Raw genomic sequence first — 15,809 nt, 5'->3', positions numbered from 1 at the left:
TGCCCTATCAGCTTCTCCACCTCTTTTTTTCTCCTTTAGCAGTAAAAGGTGCATTCACACTCTGAGATAAGAATTAGCACACTTCACTTCCCATCTTGAGATTAAAACAGTCAGATTTTCGTTGGTGTTCAATTTGAGCCTCCACTTGTCCAAATTAACAGTAAATTCAAATGTTCCCTAGTAACTCTCTTCCGAAACTTTTCTGCGGAGCAGCTTGAACAAGTTGGTGAGTTAGGGCTCCTCCTAAGGAGCCTGGATGCACTGTTGGGGCCAGGTCTCTCCAGTTGCCAAATTTTAGACAGCCTCCTCTCGACTCTTACCTGCTTCCTCTGACAGCTCCTTGCTGCTGTCATGACAAGAAAGTTCTGTTGTCACTGCTAGAAGCTGGTCTTTAATGGCTCTGACGTTTGAAGGTAAATCTGATTTTGTGGGCTGGATTGTGTGCCTCCAAATTCATTCACTGAAGGCCTAACCCCAGGACCTCAGAATGTGATTTTTTCTTTTCATAATTTCTTGTTTTTTTTTAATTTTATGAAGAGTGTTCCTTTATCTCTTTGAGGTTTCTAAAATATCCTTCCCTTAATTTAAACTTATTTCCAGATTGCTTTATTATTTTAATTTGGTATTAAGTAAATTCATCTTCCAATCAGTGACTTGGTTGGCTTTCCTTTTTGGTATTATTTTTTGCTCTGTGTTTTGTAATTCTGTTGTGCAGGCTCATCTTGAAAAAGAGGTCCATCCCTTCTCCTGTTCTCCTTTTCTCTCTGGACATACCTATCCCTGTCTAGAGATTTTGTGGTTGCATCCAAGCAGCTTCTTAGGAACCCATTTTCCCCAGCTAAGAATGTGGTTCCATGTAGTGTTAAGGCTAGTACACACTTAGTGGCTGATTAATGGGAGCCTGACTGTGACGTTGTGTTTGCCTCCATAGGCCTTGTATTAGTTCTAGAGCTGCCATAACAAAGAACCACAGCTAGGTGACCTAAACAATTTATGTCCTCACAGTTCTGGAGGCTGGAAGTCCAAGATCAAGGTGTCAGCAGGGATGGTTTTCTGAAGACCTCTCTTCTTGACTTGCAGATGGCCATCATTTCCACATGTCTTCATGTTGTCTTCTGTCTGTGACTATGTGTCTGTGTTGTAATCTCCTCTTCTGTAGAAAACAGTCATGTTAAATTAGGGCCAGTCCCAGTGATCTCATTTAATCTTTTTTATCTTTTTAAAGATCCTATCTTCAAACACATTCAGAGGTCTTAGAGATCAGACCTTTAACATATGAATTGAGAGGCAACACAGTCAGTCTATAATAGGCGTGATATTTTAGATAAGCTATAACCTCAGAAAATATTCAATTGCAGCTCTTTTTAGCTTCTTTTTTTCAGCATGAAAACCTATACTGGCTCTGTTTTCAAGTAGAGAGACAGGCTTCAGCCCCTACATCCATATGGATTCAGTCCCATTATTCTACACGTACCAAGTTCCTGGTTGCCCCTGACTGTTTCTAGACATAGAACCCAGCACAACTGCTGCTTCTGTCCCACTGGCTTCTTTGTACTTCCAGGCCATGGAGATAACTGCCTTACTTTGAACTTAGCTGTAAATTTTCATCTTTCTCTTATAATATTTAATCTATCATTTCTGTATGTTTGGATTGTGGCTGAGAGTTTTCAATGCATAGCTTAACAGTACCATTTTAACGAAGTTCCAAAAATATTTTTTTAAGAGAAAAATAAAATTTTTGTTGATATCAAACTTTCACAGGAAACACAAATGTGACCAGTTGATCAAGTCTGTAGTTAGAAGTATATTTAGACATTTCACCAAACTAACATGATTACTAATAAACATAGGATATTAATTAACTTGAATCCAACAATGTTCTTCCAAATATATATCCAGTTTGTCTAAATACATAGTAGTACAATTTAAAAAGTTTAAACATATCCCAATTTTTAAACATTGCACAATGTAGTCAGTTATTTTATAATTTAAACAACTGGGGCACAAATAATTTTTGAAAGTTTGAATTACTTATGCTAATAGGGGGGAACATTGACAAGGGTAATGAAAGAATGATAAATTGCAAATAATTTCTATTTTGTTTTGCTCTATATTTCTGTACTCTATTTAATCCAGGTGTTTTATGTGTTGGGAGTTTATACCATTTCCACTCCAATGATAAAAACACATTCTGAATATCTGATTTGGAAAATTCCCCAGCTTCCCATCCTGTTTTATCACTTGCCAAAGGCTTTCCTGTTACTGATTCCATGCTCAAGAGAGATACTGGATTGGTTCTGACTGATTCACAACACCTGGAGCTCACCTTATCTCTTTCTAAGCTCATCCACGGTCTGACTCACATCTCCCTTAAGGAGCAGAGTGGAAGGTAATGATGTGTTTTGGCTTCCATGGCTTTATGCAATGTCTGACCCTAAGAAGAAGAGAAAGAAATGTTAGAAAATCTTGCAGAGGTTATATGTAGACTAAGACAACAGAAATGAGAGCTCATATATGCCCTGTGAGTAACCCACAAAGGGACTAATTCATTCATAGATGTGATTGTTATATTGCTGAAAGTTTACTGTGATGTTTTTGACAAAGACTTCAAATTATTGTCAACCTGTTCCAGTCTGCTTGCACAATGAAAACAAAAAGACAAGCTAATAAAACCATACTCTGAACTATTTTGGTGATCACAAATATTACATAACATCTCGAGATGATCTGACATCTCCTGTTCACAAACCACTGAGAGGCAACCCCTTGCACATGGAAGAGTGACTCTACTTGAGCCTCCCAAACAGAACACAATCTTTGGCCTTGACCTATAAATATTTACTGATATAGTTTACTCTGTAACATATAGTGCTCGGACTGCTTGTCAGAACTGTTGTAAGTACTGAGATATAGCAGTGAATAGGACCAAATTTCAGTCTGGGAGGGACTCAGAGCTTGGTGTTCATGTTTTCCAATTGAAATATGACCAATTTGGACCCATTAATAAGAGTGATCTATGCAATACTTTTCTACAAAAACGCTAACTCAGTGCTTTGAGATCTAAATTTTTGAATTCCAGTTGAACTACTTTGATGCATATGTGGATAAGGTGTGGTCAGTTTTTCTGACTGTACTTTATGATTCTGTAATTTTTTTTTTTGTAACGCATAGGCCCAGTCAATGATGAATGTAATGGTTGTCTGTAGTTAGGTTACGCAAACTGGAGAATCAAAGAAATTACCCAGAAAACTTAGAAGAAAAAGATGTTGTTAAGGAAAATCTGAGGTTTTCTTACTCAGACTCAAGGGTCCATTACCCAGATTCACAGGACAATTATATAAATCTCCAGTTTGCTTTATGTATATGGACAAGACCAATCAGAAAATGTTGAAAAGGCAGAGGAAAATGAGTTTCAACTTTTCCAATATAAATAACTACTTTTTTTCTATAACCTCAGTTTTATTACTCAACACCACGCCAATAATTTACTATAATAAAAATGTGCTATAAAAACAGTTCACATGGAAATTGGTTTTTGAACTTAAAAAGGCACAGCCAAGTTTAAGAATGAGCTGACCAAAGTTTGCATGGAAATTTTGTGTGGTTCTGAAATTGTGTATGTGAGTTTAGAATTGGCTTGTAATTAATCATCTTTTAGGATATTACATATGCAAAAATTTCTGAAAATATCATATATAGCTTTGTAGCCCAACCTTTCTCCAATTATTTGGAATCAAACTTTAATTCAGTGTTTCTCAACACTGAGATTTTCAAATCTTCTGCTCAGGATCACTTGGCTAGATTACTGGGGTCCACATTAGACCTTCTGAATCAGAATCTTAACAGCAGTATTGAATCTTGAAATCTACATTTGAAATAAACTGTCCAGATGATTTTAACGCATACTAAAGTTCAGAACTCATCTTAACCTCATCATATCAGAAGACATTTAATTTGCTACTCTTAAAAATTGCCTTCTGGCTTCTATAAAATTAAAATTGTTGTATTAATTTAAAAAAACGATAAATTTAGTTTAGGCAACTGAAAAACAGTGAAGAAAAGATGCATTATTGAAGATTTTTTTACATCTTGTAGGACAGTTCACACGATGTAAAAAATGGCTGCCTAACCTCATTTCTGTTTCTTCAAGTTGACTAAATCTAGTAATTTAATGTCACAAATATGGTTTGTAAATTGATTTTGAAATTAAGGTTTTAAAACATAGGACTCTTTTCCTTGGACTTGTATAATAAAAAGGGAAAGGATTTACTATATACATATAACTAGAATGACTAAGCTTCTAATTCATCTATTTTGGGTCAGTTACATTTCTTTGTAACCCCAAATGAATCTTGGAGCCCCAGGTAGCACAATTTCCACAGATAATCATATTTATAGAAAAATGCACAGCCAACAAATATAATTAAAAATGAATTCCAACATCACATAAAGAGGATCCCCTGATTAAGTTTCTAAAAATTCCTTCCTAAATTCTCCAGTTCTCTTGCTACCCTGAACAGTTATTGAACACATCATAAATTTGAAACTCCCTTTCCATCTCTAAACTGGTTAGCTTTTCCCCTCTTCCTCCCCAATCCTCTCTATTATTTAGGTAGATATAATCTCTGTGCATACCCTTCTGTTTCTCTTCACTTGTATTTCACAAACTAATCTCTTGATTACTATAAGTCAGATGATCTGAGAACCTGATTGACAGATGCTCTCTATTACTCACTTTTAATGTGAATAATTAGGAACTGACTAAAAATACGATTGCACACCTGGAAGGTTTGATGGTGGTTTTAGATTTTAAAATTCCATTTCAATCAATATATCCTTAATATTACCGTTGCCAAATGAAACTTCAGCTGTGTGAGTTCTATGAAATAAAAAATATTTTCATTTTTGTAATTTTGGCACCTATTAAATGATATATCTTGTGGTCTACAATTTAAATATCTACTATGAAATATGATATATAATTAAAAATGGAATGCTACACATATTCATTGCTAATTCTAGACTGCAGCAAAAATATTTTCATGTTAATGTTGGTACTTTCACAGTTAAATGTGATTTAAACACTATGGAACCATATATGGACCTCAATTTTTGCTGCAGGGAAATTTTTATTACATGCTTTGTCTTCAATTTTCTTTAGTAACACTCAATAATAATACACTGCATTTATGTGGCACCTTTTATCCAATGACTGCAAAGCACAACATAAACATTAATTCTTAAAATTCTCTAGAAGATCACTAAGTATTTTTAAACTCATTAAAATTTTTAATAAGAATATAAATGAATGCAAAGGCTGGAGCTAACATATTAAATGGCATGGTTTGCTACAGGATAGAAGCTTTATAGTTTTTGCTCCTGGATTTTGAAATTCAGTGTTATTAAAAATAAAACAAAGGATTTTTTTCTGAGTACAAAGTAATATATATTCATTGTAGAAAAATCTGGAAAGTACTTAAATATGAAGAATATAAAAATTACTCACAATCCAACAATATAGAGGTAAGCACTCAATATTCAACATACTTTCTACAAATCCTCTTTATATGTTCATATACAAATATATTTCTATAACATACTACTAAGTATGCATATGTATTTTTCAGCTAATATTATATTTAAAGCATTTTCTAATGTTTTAAATATTGTTGAATAAATTTTTTTCAATGACTACATAATAAACATAGGTAAACACATAATAATTTAACTATTCACCTACTTTTTCAATATTTAGGTTATTCCAGGTCTCCAAGATTGTCAGTAATCTGTAATGACCATTACTATGCAAAGCATCTTTATCGTCCCCTATGTTTATTCCTTTAGGGTAGACTTTAGAAGTGAAATTATTTTGTTAAATGATATTAAAATAACTTAGGCTATTTGTGTTTAAAAATTAGTTTCCAAAAGGTTTTACTGAACTGTTTGTCAAATCTTTTATTTACAAAGTTAAAACTGGGTTTAAAACCCATGATAAAATTAATTTACAACTAAAGAATACAAAATAAAATCACAATGATTAAGAGCATCACCTTTGGAGTCATTCTCAGGTTTGAATTTTACCTGTGTGACTCCAGGCAAAATAATTAATTTCTGAGTCTCAATTCCACATCTGTAGATTAGGGATTACAATGCCTATTTTATATCTTCCCTATTGCTGTAAGTTTTAAATGAAATGAGATATACCAAATAATTAGAACAATTTCTGGAAATTTCTCACTTTAATGTCTCATCCATTTCCTTGCTTTAAAATTTATTTATATGCTGACAAATCACAACTATATAGCCCCAGCTCAGACGTGTTTTCTGAGTTCCTGACTTGTATATTCAGTTCTCAACTTGACAATTCCATTTGTGTCTCAGGTACCCCAGACATAAAAGTTTCCAAAACTCTAATATTTGGTATATTTTCTGCAAGTCTTCACATGCACATATGCAAATATATTTTGTTTTACAAAATTATTTCATTATTATATGTATTTTTTTAGGGTTCCCCAGAGAAACAAGGTATATCTATATCTATACCTAGAGAGAAAGAGAAAAGGGGATTTTAAGTGTTTGGTCCATGTGACTGTGAGAGCTGGCTAGTTCAGTATTTACAGGGCAGTCTGACAGGCTGGAGAATCAGGGAAGCCTTAATGTTGCAGGTCAAGTCTGAAACAGTCTGGAGGCAGAATTCCCTCTTCCTTAGAGATCTGTCTCTTCTCTTTAGGCTTTCAGCTGATTGGATGAGGCCCACTGACATTGTGTAGGGCACTCTGCTTTGTTCTAATATTTAAATGTTTATCTCACCTAAAAAATACCTTCCTAGCAACATCCAGACTGGTGTTGATCAAATACCTGGGTACTGTGACCTAGCCAAGTTGACACTTAAATTCACTACCTCATCAAATGTATGTGTGTACCAATTACTAATTAAATGACTCCTTACTGCATAATCTTATGACTTTTGCAGCTTTCCCCATCTGACTATATGCTTTCAGAATTTATCCATTTGTACAAGCTGGGTCCCTGGAATTGATACAGTCTTCTCCCTATCACCACATAAATCTTTCATCAAGTTATGTGTATTTCACTTTCTAAGTGTTACTCCAACCTGCCTCCTTCTTTCATCCTCTTCTGTCACCCTTGTCCAAGTCGTCACTGTCTCTAGTCTGGGCTATTACACTGTTCCCACTCTTGCCCTGTCTATTCTCAACCAGGCAAGCAGAGTCAACTTTAAAAACCCAAATTTCTTCTTTAAAAGTTTCCTATTTCTCTAAGAATAAAACCTGATTCCTTACCATTGCCCACAAGGCTTTGCATGTTCCAGTCCCTTCTCTCTATACTCACTCACTGGCAACAATGTTGTCTGTTTTTGTTCCTGGAAACTGTCTCAATCTCTCCTGCTTCTGGACCTCTTTATAAGTTGTTCCTTCTGCAGATTCCCTTGTTCCCTAGTTTTTTTGTGTGCCTAGGTCCTTCATATTTCAAAGTCTTAGCTTAAATTTTCCATAAGAGCAGCCTTCCCTGCACACTCTGCCTAGAACTACCCTTTGTATGGAACCTTGTTCTTTTCCCCATATGAATAGCCACAATGCATTGTAAGTTTATATTTAGTTGTTAATTGGATGTCTCTCAGACTAGCCTATAACTTCTGTGAAGACATCATGGACCATGGCTGCTTGATTCACTATGGAACATCCATTGTCTATAAAATACTGTCTGCATGAAGAGGGCATTTGGTCAGTATTAAATAGAATTAATACAGACTTACCTAATAGGTAAGAGCTACTACTCTCTATAATTTATTACTATTAAAATTGTAAGATTATAGTTTGCTATTGATTACAGTGAGTTTAATGGTGGCCCCTAAAGAGGTATGTCCATGTCCTAATTCCCAGAACCTGTGAAAAAGGATCTCTGCAATATAATTAAGACTCCAGAGATGAGATCATCCTGGATTATCCACATAGGATCTAAATCCAATGGCAAGTGTCCTTATAAGAGACAGAAGACACAGACACACAGAGAAGTCTATGTGAAAATGGAGGCAGAGATTGGAGTAATACATCCACACAGAGGGCTGACAGCCACCAGAAGGTGAAAGAGGCAAGGAAGGACCCCCCTCCAGGGCCTCTAGAGAGAGTGTGGTCCTGCTGACACCTTGATTTTAGACTTTTGGCCTCCAGAACCTTGAGAGAATACACTTCTGTTCTTTTAAGCTGTCTAGTTTGTGATGATTTGCTTAGGCAGCCCTAGGAAACTAACACAGTGGTGAAGAGTCTGGTATTAAAGTCTTCAAAAGTTTCTATATTCGGGGAGACCTGCATTTTGAAATTTTCAGCAACCTTTTAGTATGAGAATGTCCGTATCTTTAAAACCAATAGAAGTGTTGTCTGTGTAAAATCCTGACACCACTAATTCAGAATATAGACCACTGTACTGTAATACTGATTATTATCACCCCCCCACACACAATTACTCCTTATTTGCTGAGATGAAGGCACGTTTGCATTTTTCTTTATCTTTCTATATCAGTGATTTCCACTTCTACAGATTTTTTTCCTAAAATAAATGCATCACATATCATTACAAAATGGGTTCCATTTTTCACTGTGCATAAGGGAAGTTTAAATAGATTTAGCCTTAAGTTGTAATGAAAAAATAATTATTATTATTTAGTACTTACAAGAATATAAGGTTAGCTTTTTGTTTTTAATTTTTTACTAACTGTACAAGTGAGAAAATGGAGGCTCACAGAAATTAAGTAACCTTTAAATCTACCGCACTAGTAGGCAAGAGAGTGGCAATTGGATATGGGCCCTTTTAACTATTTTGTATTCTTTACCAACACACCATATCCATATGGAGGGTGCTGCCATGCTCCTTCTAGAACTCATAGGAAGTTACTTGAAAAACCCATTCATTTTAATTGGCTAGAAATTTAATGTACTAGTCCTCTAAGGAGAAATTTTGTTTTGTAAGAATACCGTAAAGCACTAATAGTAGAACTTCTGATAGGGGAAAATATTTTTAGGATAGTCTCCTTGAACTACAGCCAGTCTGGGATATGAAGGTACTTACTGTGCACACATATAAAGTTGACCCTGAATTTGTAGGATGTGACTCATTGAAACAGATGGAAAATTGAAATCTGATTTAGTGATTTGGGCTGACAGCACAGTTTTATTAAACTGATTAACTTCATATATACTTGTATAGAACATCATCTGTTCTACTTCGGGGGAGGAACTCAGAGAAACTGTGTCTGTCACGTAACTGTGTAGTGTAACGTGGGCTGCCAAAGCCCCTCACGTGATGTGTGCTTGCACTGATCAGTGCTGAGTAGCTCAAGCATGGGAGTGTGAGAGCCTTCTATCCTTCCAACCATTGAAGTTCTCTTAATCAGTATATTTTTCTAGTGGTTGGAGCAATTATTTCACCTTGCCAATGTGGAAAATCCTACCTGGAGGAAAATTTTTGACTCATATGCAAATTCTCATTTTGTTATATACTAGCTGTCAGTCTTTCAGCAGAGTAACCAGCTTTGAATTCTGGATCCCTCATCCTTAGCATCTGATGAAAAAAATATCCTGGTATTATTATTATTTTTTAAAAGCCCACATACATAGTGTATTGCCTAGTACTTAATTATGTACTCAATTCATATTAATTTCATTCTTTAAATCACTCAACCAAATTTTCTGAAAACCTGCTATGTGCCAGTCAGAAGAAAGGATCATTAAGTACTTGATGTCAGGTGATATGAAAACCTGATCAAAAACTTTTAGTGGTACTCATCTTCCCTCTTGCTATTTCCAACCACCCAGCTCAGGGGAAGTCTGAGAAAATGAACTGGAACTCAAAAGCTTCAGTGGAAGACTAGCCTGGTGGAATGCCATCAGTAGCCCCAGAGCCCCTTCTCTCTCTGGCAGGCCACCAGTGAGCACTGCTGCAGTGACCAGCAGATGAGGGTACTCAACATCACTCTGTTAGTAATGTTTTTTGACAGCTGTCAATTCTTAGGGCAGCCTTAATGGACGAGGAACAGTCTGTGTAGGCCAAATTATGTAGGATCAGAGACAAGACTACAAATGACGTTTCAAAGCACCTAACCATATCAGTGGAATGGAATTGGAAATGGTACTGGAAGACATTGGCTGGCTTTATGTTCTGATAGCATTTTTGCCTTAATATTCTTCTTTGGTCAGTGTGTTGGCGAGCTATAATTCTAACCCTTTATTTTGACTAAATCATATGATTGTATCTTCTTCAGTTACATACATAACTGGGCCAAAACAAAAATATTTACTTAAATTACTAAAACTGCTCTGTGACAACAGGAAACTCAAAATTTATAAAACCTAAACAGGTATATATTACTTGCAGAGTATAGAGCTGCCTTATCAAAAATACCAATTGAATGAATAAAGTATACAATTAGTGAAAGAAGAAACAAGAAGCCTGTCCTCTGGGAGCTTGCAATGTAATACTGGCATGAGGAGTCCCACAAGCATGTATGTAGCCAACGATAACTTTTTCAAGGGTAATGAGTATTATTAGAATGATAGGATAAAGGCAATGTGAATCTGGGAAGGCTTCACGGAAAATGTGAGTTTTGAATAACGTTTTGCATGTTTTGAAGGGACAAGTCTTGGCAGACAGATTGTTTTTGGGCAACACAGGCAATTTGAATGTCCTCTACAACCTCTTCTTCTCACTTTACACCCTTTCTACATCCCTAGGCCACATCGCGACTTTGAACTCTTCTTATATGTTGAATATTCCCAAATTTGCATATGTAATCCAGAAGATCCAATTGCTTACTGAGATCTTTACTTGTCTTCACTGGAAGATTCCTAAACGCGAACTATTTAAGACAAAATTCATCAATACCCTCCCCTTTGCTCCTCTTCCATGCTGCCTCTCCCAGTGAGGGGCATTATCATCCATCTACAGGCTTAAAGAGGAAATTTATGACTCATTTTTAACATCCCTACACCCTCACTCTTACTTCCAATCAGTGGGTAAAGCCTATCAATTTTAACACAGAAATACTTCTGTTAACTGTCTACCCTTCTCCACCCTCACAGCCATGTTCCTAGTCCAAACACCTGCAAGAACCTCCAAATTTGTCTTTAAGTAATCATTCTTGTCCCCTCCACTTCATTTTTTACCTTTCACTTAGAGTGATCTACAAATGCAAGTCAGATCAAATTACTCTTCTGCTTAAAACTCTTAACTGTCTTTCCATTATTAGCAGGTTACTAATCAAACTTCTCACCACAGACTTCCAGGGCTGCTCTATAATATGACCTCACCCGCCTCTTCGACTTCATTTAGTGCCGTGCTACCTCTTACTATCTCAGTTATACTGGATTCCTTCCAGCATCACAAACCATCATCTTTCTCTTCTCTGATCTTTTCCCAAGGCTCTTCCCCTTACATGGAGAAACAATTGGAAGGACTCTTTCACTCAGAAATGGATGCTTACAGATGATGATAAGGGCAATGAAAGAGAAGTACAGAGTGCGATAAGGAAATCAGAATGGAGGCTGGAGGAAGCACTGAGTAGGTATTGGCTAGTGTGGTGTAAAGAACATTCCAGGAAAAGTGACAGAATGTTCAGTGGCTCTGAGGTAAAAAGGTCATGTCAAGTTAGGGGACATGAAAGAAAGAAAACAAAGAGTGCATGAGAGAGCAAGTAGCATGAGCTGAGGCTGGAGAAGTGGGTGGGGAGCAGGTGATAATAGGTCTTTGACCACGCTGAAGATACTGGGTGTGAGGAAACACTGCTTGTTCTGTGTGATGGGCAGATGGGATCAGAAGAATCTGGAAACAGGAACATTTGTTTGTAATCTTCTAATATTAATGCTGGTGGTTGTGGTTTAGCGGTGGGAACAAAGCAGTGAAGGTGTGAACATATGAACCTAAAATCAGGAAGAATGAATTAGTAGAACTTGTGCTTAACCTTGGGGACAGACTGAAGAGGGACTGAAGAGGACTCCACATTTATAATGCTGGGTGCCCAGATGGGTAACGGTACCCCCAGACCACAGGAGACCAATTAAAATGAAGCAAGGGTTTGAGGGAGAGGACACTGGGCTCAGTTTTGTCATAATTAGTTTTAGATCTTGGCAGATCACCAAGGAGAGTTATTTTGTAGACAACACAAAATATGTCATTAGAAAAAAAGATGAGGGGTCAAGACCTGAGATATTGATTTGAGAGCCATCTGTGGTCAGGGAGGAGTAGTTATGTTGCTCTGCAGTAAGCAGGCCGGTATGACAATATAGAATTTATTAAGCCAGGTCAGCTGGGTTCCTGGATTTTCATTAAGAGTGCTTAGCTGCATCAGCATGAGGCAGAAGGATGGACACTGTTGCTTGCAAGGGAACAGGAAAGCTCACAGAAGGGAGGATACAGAGAATGAGAAACATTTAACAAGCCTAGTGGCCACTGCCAGAGTCAGCATTAGGGAACAACTATAGAGAACACTGTTCACATCAACATTTCAGAAAGCCTTAAACAATGAAAGGAATAACAGCAGTAGCAGAACAGGGGCTGGAAAGTATGCAGATGGGAAGAGCTGATAATGTGTTGATTTTATACGAGGGATGTGTGTGTGTGTGTGTGCGCGCGCGCGTGTGTGCGTGTGTATGTGCGTGCGCGCATGAGCGCACAGGCACGCAACACTGGGGGCAAGTGCCTCTTCCTTTGTGGTCCCTTTTTTGAGTGAGAATCTTGCTTTGGCATTTGTTAGTGATCTTAGGCGAGGCACTTAACCTGTTTGTATTTAAGCTTCCCCAACGATGAATTAGAGACAAGCCTTCTCTTCTATTAGGTGGCCATGAGCTTGAAGAGAGTTGATGCACAAGAAAGTGACCAGCAGTAAGTCTGCTCTGTTTCGGCCCTCTGGGTTCCAGCAGGTCATCAAGGGAGTGAGGATCACTGCCTCTGGTTCTCTCTTGCTGCCCACAGCTGTTGGAGCCCTCATGCTCTTTCACAGGGCCTCTTCATTTAGAAGGAAACCAGATGCCATCCGCCTGACAACTTCATAGATCTATTTCCATGAAAAAGACTATTGCCACAATTTTTGAATTCATGAGGATTTCACTGATGCAGCAATGAGCATCAGTGTCCTTGATAACTCTTTCATCTCTAGGTTACACGGAATAAGACTGCACCTGTAAACTCATTGTAATTTGCAGAGCTGTACATATCTTTGAAAAATGATTTGTAATTCTCATGGCTAGCTCGCATTTTTTAAATGACTCTGAGCGGAACAAGGACAAGCCAACCATGTAAGGCTTTAAAAAGACACCTGACAGACACAGATATCACATATCTGTTTTGATAGTCACTGGGACACTGGGAAGAGGTCTAATTTCACTGATCACAAATACATTTCACAAGGACTTATACCTGGATGTTTTCTTATGTTCCTCATATATTCTATGAAAGTGTGTTACTTTTGGAACTTTGCTTTCCTTGACTTAGGGGAAAAAAAGTAAAAAAAGATCTTAGATCTTTATTTTTTCAAACTGGCATGGAGTCCAAAAGCACTTATAAGTATAATAACAAAGCAAGCATGGATAATGTTGTAAAGATCGCTATGAATGGATGCTCACTTATTTCTGACTATAGCCGAAAGATTCCAACTAATAATCCCCAGTGGCTTTGCAGGAACAAGTTTATTTTTCTTCTGGGAACATTTCGAGTTTCTACATTAGAATGTGACAAAACACATTTTATTTTTTAAAACTTGAGATCAGGGCAAAACCATATGCAAATGGCAAAATACACATCCTTGAATGCTTAGAACACACGTGGCATTTAAGTGGGAGCTACTGGAAGATTTGTTCTTACAGTGAATGGGAAACGGAGTGTTTGGGGACCCATGTTGTGTCTGCGCTAGGGGCTGTACTTAACCTTGGGAGGCAGGGCTGTGGTGGAGTGGGAGGTGAAAGAAAGACTTAAACTTCATCTACCTACAATTAAATACCCTTTAATTGGCCCAAGGCAAAACCGCTGTGTTCACTCCCTTCTTTAGAGACGCCTCAGGCTGCATACTTTGGCTCCATACATATTCTCTCTAAGGGGGTCTCTCACCAGCACTTCGCTTTGGGTTCCCTTATGCAAAAATGTTGGAAGGATGATGAGAATTAGCAATAATTAACTGTCTCTTTAAAGCAAATAAGACTTTTGCCTTAAATACTGTATTCATTCTGAGTAATAAATTGTAAGAATTTAACCTGAAAAATATGGATTGATCACTCTACTGCTCATTCTCAAAGCGTTAACTTTGGACTTACTAAAAATGAGCATCAATGGCCATAGCAGCAAAATCATATTGAACATGAAAGGATCACCCACATAAAAACGTCTTTATTATTAGCTCATAGGTTTTAGTCAATTAAAAGTCATTTTGTTCCTAGAGATTCTTTTGACCAGCTCTATTTTTCCTATGCCTTCTTTTGAATGTTTTCTTGTTGCCAGCTAAGTAATTTATTTAAAATGCAGCACTATTTAAAGCGTATGATATTAGCATGATTTGCTCTGAGGGTGTTAACCTAATTTTAAAAAATTTCAAATTCAGTTGTAATATCTCAGTGGTATTACGCTTTGTTAAAATTGCATTTCTGGAAAAACTCACTCATCTGTAACAGTTTAAACATGAACCCTTTACCCATATATTAGCTGAGTAAAAAATGAATTTCCTTTTTACTGTTTTTCTTTTCAATACATCTTGTGAAATCTTAAGAGAATTCTGCAATTTATATAGGGAAATTTGGCTGCCATTTGCTTGGACTGTGACATATGACTACAATTTGTAACTTTCCTTCCAACACTTGGTTATTTGTTATCTGAATATCTGAGTTTCAAAAGTATGAATTAGTGTATGAACAATGGAAAAAGAAAAAAGGTATTCTGTAACTCTCAAGGGGTATGGTGTGCTACCGTCCTTAGAAATATGGGTTGGGAAACACAATTAGGTACAGAATTTGTATTCAGCTTATCTTAGTGATTTACATGACTATGTGACTTGCATCTTCATTTGATTTTTACATCTTTCTATTTGTAGGTTGTTCATTTTGTTTTGTGTTTGAGATTGTGCATGTCTTTGGTTGTTTCTAAATGTCTTTGAAATTTTATCAAATTCACTTTATTCTTTTAGTGTGTTTTAAAGAAAAATATATTAAAGGCATAGACGTCTTGGAGAGTAGGGCATTTATTCCTTTAACGTATATTTATTAGGCAACTGCTATGTGTCAGTTACTGTACTGGGCACTGGAAACACAGTCTTAAACAAGGCAGATGTGGTCCTGTCTCAGTAAACAAATAGCTTAGTGGTGGATATAGAGGAGCAAACATGATGTGGCATGGGATAGGTGGCAGCACTGAGGCACACAGGAGGGGTACCCGCCCCAGAACTGGCAAGTAAGGGAGGGCTTCTGGGAAGAAGTGACAAACTCGATACTTGAAGGATGAAGCAGGAATTAGTCAGACAAAAGGAGTTTAGGGTTTGGATGGCAGCAATGGATGGGAAGACAGTATTCTATTCAGAAGGAACAGTTTCATTATATAAAAGACTGGAAGTGACAGAAAGCATCAGCATCTGAACAATAAAAATTAGCCCTCACTGGTAATGGAGGTAGAGCCCTAGAGACAAAGTTATGAGGTATTTGGGAAGTAAGAGTCAACAGAAATGGTAATTATTGACTGGATACAGGCCTGGGAGAGGTAAAAATCAAGGGTGCTTATTATTTAAGCAACTGGATAGTTGAAGAAGAGTAGGTTAATTGAGA

This window comes from Camelus bactrianus, chromosome 3 (genome assembly GCF_048773025.1).
Source record: "Camelus bactrianus isolate YW-2024 breed Bactrian camel chromosome 3, ASM4877302v1, whole genome shotgun sequence".
Lineage (NCBI taxonomy): Eukaryota > Metazoa > Chordata > Mammalia > Artiodactyla > Camelidae > Camelus > Camelus bactrianus.
The sequence above is the reverse complement of the archived record's forward strand: the minus strand, read 5'-3'. Positions refer to the sequence as shown.